Source organism: Amblyomma americanum, chromosome 2 (genome assembly GCF_052857255.1).
Source record: "Amblyomma americanum isolate KBUSLIRL-KWMA chromosome 2, ASM5285725v1, whole genome shotgun sequence".
Taxonomy (NCBI): Eukaryota; Metazoa; Arthropoda; class Arachnida; order Ixodida; family Ixodidae; genus Amblyomma; species Amblyomma americanum.
The window spans coordinates 66795486-66806570 of NC_135498.1; the positions used below are offsets into that span (position 1 = coordinate 66795486).

General features: G+C 52.0%; 1 protein-coding gene across 1 annotated transcript in view; it reads right to left on the reverse strand.

Moving 5' to 3' along the window:
* Positions 1-10835, reverse strand: part of Tpst (tyrosylprotein sulfotransferase) — a 273629-nt gene extending 262794 nt beyond the window's left edge. Inside the window, exon 1 of the mRNA XM_077654525.1 lies at positions 10678-10835. The gene's annotated coding sequence lies outside the window, so the exon portion shown is untranslated. The remainder of the gene's footprint in view (positions 1-10677) is intronic.
* Between the last annotated feature and the right edge of the window lie 250 nt (positions 10836-11085).

Here is an 11085-nt window from a genome sequence, read left to right on the forward strand (position 1 = left end):
CCGCTATCCTCCCAGAAGCATCCGTCCCGGCGGCGGCAGACACGTGTGTGGCTCGCAGTGCGTGGGGGGAAGGAAGGCTGAAGCGTCGCCATTCGTTAGGCAGCGTGTCAAGGCCTCGCCGGGCAACACGAGCCGGCGGCCAAGACAGCGAGCAGTCCACGCGTCTGGAGTGTGGTGCGCATGCATACCCTAAGCGCTGTGATCTAACGGCGGCCGCATAACAGAACTGCCGCCTCAGCAGTGACAGGCGACGGTGCTGCCGCGGTGGTGAGATTGGTGCTGCCTTTGCCGCGCCGACAGCGCGACCCGTTGACACGCTTTTCGCGAAGATTCATTTGCGGGGTCCCATATCTCGCATTCAGCCGGGATCAATCTTCCTCTTTCCGAGGCGTACACACACCGCAGCAGACGACGGAGGCGATGAACACCCCGAATAAGGTCTCGCGCCGCGTACACTCGTCACGTCACTCCGAATGCGGACAGGGACGCGATGGAATTGCAAAACGGCTTCTTACATTCCCCGCCAAAGCGACCGAAGCGAAGCGTTTCAATGCGGCGGGGGTTTCGTCCAGGTTCGTTAAAATAGCCGCTTGCATGTGTGACGTCACGCGCCGTACCAACAGAAGCAACACCGGAAAATGCGTTCACAAGAACAGAGCTGGCCGAGTCTAGCGGCACGTCAACGCTATACGCTTTCTGAATACCAGCCGCTGCGGCTAATAAGTGGCTGTACAATGTTCTGTTACTCAGCACGAGGTAGCCGTTTCAATTCCCGGCTGCGAGGCCGTGCTGAATTCGATGAAGGCGAAATGCAAAGGCCCCGCCGCGGTGGCTCAGTGGTTAGGGCGCTCGACTACTGATCCGGAGTTCCCGGGTTCGAACCCGACCGCGGCGGCTGCGTTTTTATGGAGGAAAAACGCTAAGGCGCCCGTGTGCTGTGCGATGTCAGCGCACGTTAAAGATCCCCAGGTGGTCGAAATTATTCCGGAGCCCGCCACTACGGCACCTCTCTCTTCCTTTCTTCTTTCACTCCCCCCTTTATCCCTTCCCTTACGGCGCGGTTCAGGTGTCCGCCGATATGCGAGACAGATACTGCGCCATTTCCTTTCCCCAAAAAAAACCAATTATTGTTATTAATGCAAAGGAGCATTCTAGGCGGTCGAAATGAATCCGGGGCGCCCACTACGTCGCCCCTCGTGGCCAATGCAGTGCTGCTTTGGCACGTATATATTTAAATATAGAGGACCATTAACCGTTACGCTTTCTTTCCCCTCGCAAGGAACCGCGAGAGACAAGTTGTATGTAAAACAGCCACAGATGCGGGCAGTCCGTGCACACCTGTAGCAAATCCTCATGTATACCTTCACATCAAGATCAAGGCGCAGACGGGGTGCAGACAGCCGCCGCTATGCCCTTAAGAATTTCGGTCGGTTTCTCTCCTTTTTTTTTTTAATTGCAGCGGGGAGAGGAGGATGCCGTCACTACCTATATTTGCAAAACAGCGCAGAGAAACGAGGTCAAACACGAAGGAAGCGCAGCGTCTCTTCTGTTTCCCTTGAGTTCATCCCCGTTTTTTTTGCGCTGAACCAGTGAAAGTAACTCGCCCAGTTTTCCCCTATTATGCGAAAGCATAGATCCATCGCCGTGGAGAAAACCAGGCGCCGTCAGGCGTTGTCCATAATAATAATAATTGGTTTTTGGTGGAAAGGAAATGGCGCAGTATCTGTCTCGTATATCGTTGGACACCTGAACCGCGCCGTAAGGGAAGGGATAAAGGAGGGAGTGAAAGAAGAAAGGAAGAAGAGGTGCCGTAGTGGAGGGCTCCGGAGTAATTTCGACCACCTGGGGATCTTTAACGTGCACTGACATCGCACAGCACACGGGCGCCTTAGCGTTTTTCCTCCATAAAAACGCAGCCGCCGCGGTCGGGTTCGAACCCGGGAACTCCGGATCAGTAGTCGAGCGCCCTAACCACCCGGCGGGGCAGGCGTTGTCCAGAAAATCCTGATCGGCTGGCTGTCAGTGACGTCAGAACCAGAACGGAGAAATCCCATTGGCCGGAAGGTGTGTGTGTGTGTGTGTGTGTGTGTGTGTGCGTGTGTGTGTGCGTGCGTGCGTGCGTGTGCGTGCGTGCGTGCGTGCGTGTGTGTGTGTGTGTGTGTGTGTGTGTGCGTGCGTGCGTGCGTGCGTGTGCGTGCGTGCGTGCGTGCGTGCGTGCGTGTGTGTGTGTGTGTGTGTGTTGTGTGTGTGTGTGTGTGTGTGTGTGTGAGAGAGAGAGAGAGAGTCGATGGTACCAATAAAAGATGGCGTCCACATGCAACCTGACAGGTGACGGTTAAATTATTTGACTGGTCGCGCGAGGTTGCTCGGGTGAAGAACCTGGATCGCACAAAGAATTACCGAAATTCGAACGGCGCTACGAGGAAGAGGAGGTTGGGTACACGTAACAGTCCCTTTCACCTACCCACGTCGCATGTGCCGAACCGCTGTATTATAGGTCTCAACGAAAACGACTACAGACACTCTTCGCCAATTCAAGTCGCGTCGAAGGTGCCGCGGACGCAGCTGCTGGCGTAAGCGATCGGACCTGCAGCGCTACTTCCGCCAGCGACGGAAACTTGACAGCAAGTTTCTCACTAGCTCGCTAGAGAACGCCGTCAAAATCCGTCGACGACACTGCCATCGAGCTACTGTTCGCTTTTTCTTGTTGTTTTATCCGTTACCGTTGTTGTAAGCCATTACGCCCCACCGGCCCGGCAGTACACAGCCAGTCCCACCGAAACCGTGAGACCCACGCACGAAGCGGGGGAATACCAAGGAGGCAGCACCGTCGACGAGCCTTCATGTTGCTGCCGCCCGAAGCCGTGTCGTCGTCGGCCTTCGAGCTCCGCGAGCTGCACCAAATGGCTCGTTTGCATGCGCCTCACAGCGCGGAGCGCTCCCGATTGTTCGCTGCGCGCAGCCGACCCGGGGAGGCAGCAGACGCTGTGTACGGCGAGAGAACAGTCGCGCAGCCCCACTCTTCTCGCCGCGGTGTTTACGAGCGTCGTGCGTGCACGATTAACGAGGGAGAAAGGGGGAGTGATCCAGCGCTCCGATTGATATGCAGCTGCGAGAACTCGCGCGCCCCACAAAGGGGGTCGTCGACAAGCGCGCCCTTTTCTTCCGACTTCACACGCACTCCCTTCCACGGGACACAACACGCCTCCGCTGCGCCGGAGAAGAAAAGGGACTCGAAAGTTGGCCGTTCTCTAAAGAACTCGGAGCGTGTAGACGAGCTGCGAACAGAAGAAATGACGCAGCGCGGTGGAGTTCGGAGATTCTTTTTCTTTTTTTTTATGAAGGCGAACCGCTTGAAACAGTTCAGTTTGATCGCACCATAGTTTGGTATCACGTGAGGTTCCACCGTAACGACGCTGCCACAACTTGTGGGGACTCGCCGTAGGTTTAGCTTCTCGGCGATGGCGCGTCAAGCAGACGCCGTGACTGTGCGGACGCTCGGGGAACGGGTCTCCCCCTCTTTGCGCACGGACGTATCGGCGGCGGCTCCGCTCTCCGCCAGAGGGAAGAGGACTCGCGGGAACGTATCCCGCGAGCTCTTCCCGACCGGCCTCGGGGCGCGCATCCCCTGCCCTACTGTGGACGAACACTGGCTCGTAACCCTGCTGGTGATTCGGACGACTTCGATTCCTTAACCGCTTTTTTTTTTCTTAACCGGGGTTATTGCTGTAGCAGGAATAAATGCCTTCCTGTGTCGGCAGTTAAGTGTCGCGTTGTTCCCTTACTCGCCAGAGAACGGCCCGCCGCCGTGGTCGGCGTGTACGATCGGTAGCGCTCCACTTCGAGGCGAGATCAGGCTGCCTTGGAAAGCGCAGCAGCAAAAAGAAATATGACCAAGATGAAACAAATGGAAACAAAGGATTTAGCATAGTTTACTACAATGTGACAGTATCCACCCAGAAGTCGTAGCAGGCAGTCATTCTCACACACATTACACACACAGAGACAGATTACATTCTTTGTATACATGAGCACTAGGGGCATCGGAGATACCTCCGAGACCCCTAGTGTTCATGTTTGGTTTGGTTTTGTCTGTGGGGGTTTAATGTCCCAAAGCGACTCAGGATATGAGAGACGCCGTAGTGAAGGGCTCCGGAAACCTCGACCACCTGGGGTTCCTTAACGTGCTCTGACATCGCACAGTACACGGGCCTCTAGAATTTCGCCTCCATCGAAATTCGACCGCCGCGGCCGGGATCGAACCCGCGTCTTTCGAGCCAGCAGCCGAGCGCCGTAACCACTCTGCCACCGCGGCGGCTGTAGTGTTGATGTATAAAGAATGTAATATGAATGCATCCACAGTAGACGTTAGCAAGGAACGGTTAGAGATGAAAATGAAGTTCAAGATTCAAATTCGGCATAGCGTGGAATCCGTATTGCAGGGCAAATCTCAAGACAGTATTTTTTAGCGTGGAAGAACTGAAAAAAAAAACATACACATACAGGCAAAAATACCGAGCCTGCATGGTGGCACCCGCCACCACCCCGTTTCAAAGGGGACGCTCTTAACATCCATCAGAGGTCGCACCCGGACTTTGATTCGGAGCTCGTTGCTGGTACCCGATTGAAGAACTCTTATTATCAGCGCTTTACTCGCGAAGACGTCTCACACGTTCTATATACAACGCTTTACACGCAGATGAGAACGAGCCAACGTGATAATGAAGAGCATCGGGAACCTTAATCGCACTTCGTTTTACTACGGAGTCCAGCTGCATCGGAGTCATGCATCGAGCCTGCAGGAGGGCACTGAACGCCTTGATCCTCCGAAAGGAAGCCTTTCGCAATTTACAAAGCAGCCGGCGGCTGAGGGTGACGCCTATCTCCTGGCGAAGACAAGTGCTCTGTTCCAAGAAGCGCCGATCATTCCGCTCCCAACAAGTCGTCGAACACGCCAACGCTTTCTGATCGGAGCATAATGACCAAAATAAAACATCCGATAACTCACACCGACAGAAACATGCTGGCAAGCGTTCGGTAGCGGGTTCGCCCAAGTTTCCAATGATGCGGCATCATCGCAGCATCAGCTGAATGAACGCCAAGATATAGGCAGCGGCGAAATGTTTCGCTAAATATACAGCACCGCGTTACATCGAAGAAAAAAAAAACAGATCGATCAATCTATCAATCAGTGCTTTATTTCATAGTAGCAGTAACGACTTGCCTATTTCACAACACAAAACAAACAAGTAACATGAGGAATACCTTCGTTCCCTAACAACCACGAAGTATAATTTACACGTCAGAATACTCATTCACATACTTAATAGATATCTGTTGTTATTGCTTGTAAGTTATAAATTTCTAGAGGACTGCAAGTAGAACTTTTTCAAAACCGAATCCAATACGAATCGGATACTTTTACAAGTATTCGCTATTGGTGCGAATATTCGTACAAAACAAATACCCGCGCGAAACAAGGAAGCGCTAGCGGTGGCGCTGCGGTGCTGTGCTTTAACATGTGGAGTTAGAGCTATAACTGCCTGAAGGCCGGTTGGTTGGTGCGTTGGGCTTTGTGGCGCATGAGAAGCTGAGGCTGCCCTGTGCTAAACAGAGTTGGAAACCGGTGGAAGCCATTCACTGGAGGACCTCCTTGAACATGTACACCGGTCTCTCTCTCTCTCTCTCTCTCTCTCTCTCTCTCTCTCTCTCTCTCTCTCTCTCTCTCTCTCTCTCTCTCTCTCTCTCTCTCTCTCTCTCTCCCCTCCCTTCACCCCAGACTGGAGACCGCAGAAAGAGTGGGTACGTAAAGTACAAACAAGAAGCAACACGCAAGAAGTGCTTCCATCGCGTGCGCTTGTTGCATAGGGTTTTTGTGCTTCGGTGCAAAGTCGGCGGCCGAGGAGACTGACTCAGTCGAGCCATGTCGTGCGAAGACGAGCTGTCCAACCGAGCGTGTGCCCAAAACTAAACCATGCAGGGCCCACAAACAGGCTGCGACTACGCGGCGTTCCGGAAAATTCGGGGGAGAGATAACGCACACCTTTGTAGTATATTCTGGCCCTGCGGTACGCGCCATGGTACACACACTGAACGGTAACGACCTGGCAAGTCTTCAAAAGTGAACGAACTGAATGAGCATTGGTCGCTTAATTCCTGCAGCTATATCGTAAGAAGATGAAGTACTGGGCCAGGTGCCTGCAGGGGGTCGACACGACAACGTTGCAGGTGCAACAAAGCGAACAACGTTCACTGCACGCGCGCGACAAACGTAATGTAAACAGCAGGGCGAAAAAAACAGGGCCCGTCGGCAAGCTATGGGGGAACTTGCGCCGAAGTTTGCGGTGCCGATTGCAGCGCCATAGCACACTGCCTAGCGAGAAGAGCAAGCAGTTTTGGGTAGTACGCTCAGTACTTTCCGCGCCACCTTCAGGCGCTTATTGGCGTGAGCCTCCGCGCTCTGTCGAAGGCGCACGTGCCGTGCGTCAGCTATCTGGGCTACGCCGAGAGAAGCTAGGCAATGAATGCTGTCAGCCAAACGCGGGTATCTAATCGCGCAGAATGTGTTCTCGTGTTCGCGGCGGCCCAAGCGGCTGACAAAAGCAGTTTTGAGTCACCGAATGGAACTGCAGTGCCACCTTGGCAGCGCAGGTTCCCCATACCGCTACTCAGCCGGGACACGACGGGACCGACGTTTTCTGCGCGCAATCTGCGTTTCACGACTACGTACGCACAGTCGTGAGCACTACGAAGGGAACAAAGTTTGAGCATTAATTTACTGTATACTCCATAATTACGCATGACTAGCGCAGTTTTTTTTTTATGACTAGTATTCCTTTTGCCGAATAATATCCAAAAATCATTCTCAAATTCAGCGGCGAAATGACCAGATTTTGTGCTCAAAGATTGTTTCCTCTCATATTGCTCACGACTGTATACACGTCACGGAGAGAAAACATTTCACAGTTTAATTACCATAACTCATGCAGTGGGGGGGGGGGGGGATTAATGGGAACAAATAGTTCGGAGGGTGGGACGGGGTAATGAGCCGCGTGGAGGCCGCCCACAGGCCACCGGCAAAATGATCGCGCCATGCAGCCTTGGATCACCGCTCTAAGAATGGACAACGAAGCTTCCCAAGGTAAAGGAGTGCTGGAACGGGTCTCTGGCCAACGGGCGGTTGCCTCTCCCGATGAAATAATCCCCGCATACAGTCTCTTCTTGGCAGTGCGTTCGTCCGCGCATTCTCGACGCCGGAAGTGGTCGCCCGTGGGTCAGCTGACGGCCGGCTGCTTGGAGCGCGCTGAGCGAGCGGCTATAAGCAGTCGGCGCAGCACACCCTCCCATTATTATTGAACGCCGATCAGCCTTGGCGGCTTTCGCGCGGCAGACTCGCTTTCACCGCACCGCATCGCGCTTTTGCCGTTTCATAAACGTGTTCGCCTCGCGCGCTCATAGTGACAAGCGGTCGCTGCTCGCTTCGCGAAGCAGTGTAGCCATGTGGCCGCTGGAAACTCATTTAGCTGCAGTTCGCATATGTCTGCGCATGTTTCGTGCTGCGCATTAGGCATATTCATGTCACAAAGCGCGCGCCGCGCCCAAAACGTTCAGTCCCCGTCAAAAGGGTTTGCTTCTAACAGGGACTCCGCGGAACTCTTTTTTTTTTTTTTAGTGGGGAGGCAAGACTTCGAGCTTATTTTCTTTCTTTATTTAAGGCTCATTTACATAATAAATTTTATATTTTTATTTTTCAATGTTCAAAGGTTGATGCAAACTGCCGCGTTGTGTTGATGACACTTCAGCAGTCAGGAAGACAACGAAAAGGCTTCTAAAAGAAACTGTCTAAGGGGCCGACTGGCGCCCACTAAGAACTGAATGACTCGGCGGCGGCGATAGCCACAAGCGTGCTCGGTGGTCATCGAACTGAATGCCTGCAGTCCGTGGCCGCGCTCAATTTAAAGCTGGCAAGGAACCTTCGGGATAAAGAACCAAAAGCAACTCTACAGCAATCTGGAAAAATGTGGAAGCATTTGCACGTGGCCACGATCAATGGAGATAAGTCTGGTCGCATCTCGCATGCAAAACAAAATGACAAAGCCGCGTGCCGGCAGTTTTTGAGTGCGAACGATCAAACGGTGCAAAGACTCACGGCAATATAAACTAACTGAAATGGGAAGCTTAACGCACGATGAGTGATCATCTGCACTAAAAAAGTTTGTGCATAGTTTGTTTAAATTCTGCTATTCATGATCATGCCCACTGGGCAGACAGTCGACACCTGTTTGGACATGACTGGTTTAGGTTACTCATATACGAAATGCTTCACAATTGGCTGCGAAGCGTAACTCAGCCCCACTGAGATTTGCATTAAAATTAAGAGTCCTAGAACTTATGTGCTTCAGATGTCAGAAATCTGATCCAAGTGCAAGCAGTTGGTGACTGCGGGGTGGAAGGGCTGCCCCTTTGGAAACCTCCCCCACCCCTGTTCTGGGGTCCCTGGCTTCTAAGCTGTTCAATGGGGCTCCCCAGCGCATCTAGCAGTCCAAAGCTTGGGATGACTGAGGACACAAAGTGATTCCTCTTGCGAGAGGTTCGGTCGCTGAAAATGCATAACGAGGCATGCAGCACAGCTCGCAAGCAAACCACTTGGGCTGTGTAGCCTTTTCACAGGGGGCATACTATCGTCGAAAAAAGTGGTATACTCCACGCAGCGGGAGCCGGAGCGACGGAAAACTGCATCGTAATGCCGTCTAAAGCACGAAACACTGAAACAAGTCAATCGCCATGCCTGCAGGTAATAGAGCTAGGGCTCCCATTGGCTGTCTCGATCCGCAGATACCGCCTGTAGATGGCGTTACGACGCAGTTTTCCGTTGCTCAGGCTCCCACTGCGTGGAATATACCCCTTTTGTCTCCGATAGTACGTTCAGCACAAGCGTGTTGCAGGTTACGCTGAGCGCAGTAATACGCTTTTGCACACTGCTCTCTCTCTTTGGAGCACTGTGTTGGTGCGTACAGGTCATACTCGCAGCCAATCAATGTCGCACGCAATCAATCTCCGCAATTTCGTTACATCTGTTATTTCGTTATAGAGAGGTTCTGCGTACTGCACGTACTTTACATTTTTATTTGTTTCCCAACTGAATACGTTTAGAAAAAAAAGCGTCTGAAGGGCGTACAACATTGAAATGTGCAGCTAAATAAATAAATAAATAAATGCAATCGTTGCCGCACTGAGGGAGTCAGCAAGCAGTGACAAAGAGAATGCTCACCAGGAGCAGTAAAAGCAGAATTATTAGCTGAAAGCCATGCCACTAAGCCAAATTGCATCCAAGCAACCATGCTTAAAAAAAAAAGAAAACAGCCCTTATTTTATTCATAACGGTACACACATAACGCCGTGATTCACGGACAATCGTGCAGATCACATTCACCACTCCGCTATTTATATGTATGTATTAAAAATTAAAAAAAAAAACACGTTAGCAAAGGTGGCGAGATTACTCGAAAGCGGCCGATCAAACGATCCGAGCTGCCGCGATTGCACAAGAGTAGTTCTCCGGAAACGACTTCATGGGGCGTGCGTGGCATACAAAGCTGATGTATGCGAAAGATTCCACGCAACAAAAAAAAAGCGAAAAAATAATAAAACCGTAAAAAGCAGCCGTGGCGCCTACATCATGGGACGACCGCAACGTGAAACGGGAAGAAAGAAAACGATAAAACTGAGAAGACAAAGAAATCACAGCCACATTCTCCAGACGTCAGCCAGCCAGCATTTGCACGTCAACTCGAAAGGAACTTGTTTCGGACACGACCCGTTTTAACCTGACTCGCAACCCCACTGCACAAATACCGGAATTCCTAGCGGAATATCTACGCCAGCAAGCGCCGATTCAAACTTTTCGTAACACAATGAAAGACGCACGGGGGCTAAAACACTCTTAGACAGATCGCACTCACGGCGGATATAAACGAAAGCTGAATCCTCGTGCCGTTGCCGAGTGGCATGCCAAACGTGCACGCCGGAGAGTGATGTTGAATGAGCGACAGTTTCGGTTCCGCACACACTGAAACCAAATCACGAGGCGCAATGCGGCACGCTGTCAGTTTCGTTGCTGTTAACGCTGAAACAGCGCCAAATCGGACCCACCAACTCGTCACAATGTGTTCATTCAGGAGGTATTCATTCTGGGAGCCCACTGACCCGCAGCTGAGAGCGGACACCTGAGGAGCTCCCCGAGATGCGACACCCGCGTTTCTCTCGTTGTAACGCTTACACACGCGCTTTGAGACAGCGATGCGACCAAAATCTAGCCTTGCAAACCAGCATCTCACGGCGACTTCCCGACGTCAACAAATCATTAACCCGATTTTTCTTCGAGAGTCGACCGGACCCCTCATTCAAGTTTGCCGGTCGCTAAACGCGGGGATGACTGACGCCGAGGCGGCATTCGTTGCCTCCGCATTCCTGTCTCGCGAGAGTTTTTGCAAGAACACGAATAAGCTAAGATCTCGCTGCGGAACAGCCCTGTAACTGCGCTTAATTTTGAACGCGACCAGCGCATTTTCGGCGGTCCCGTTCTATTTTGCGGCCGCATTCGAACGAGAGCTACATCAGATCGGCGATGATCACCTGTCCCGCGGAGGCTGAAGCGGGATGAATTCGGGTACTCACCAGCCTTCAGGCCACACGCGGGGTTCAGTGACGAACAGTTCCTAGTTTCGCTTCGTTTGACGTCGACCTCGGCGACACAGTAGCACGAAATCCCGCGACATTTTGCACCACGATTCGATCATGACAGCGGCCGAGCGTTCATCGCACTTCTCCATAAAACTGAACAGGAACTAAAACCGAAGGCTGCGCCATCTATTGTCGCCGTCAACAAGCCCACTTGAATAGCCAGCAACAAAACAGCAAAAGCAACAATCTACATACTCTCCTGATTTACTTGCCTTTTATTTAGCATCGTTATATTATTTCTGACTTTATTTTAAAATTCAAATTTTACTGGGCCTTACGAATCATTTAGTATGCCGCATTGTTCTTGGTAGTACATAGCTTCCAACCCAGCAACATTGTAAA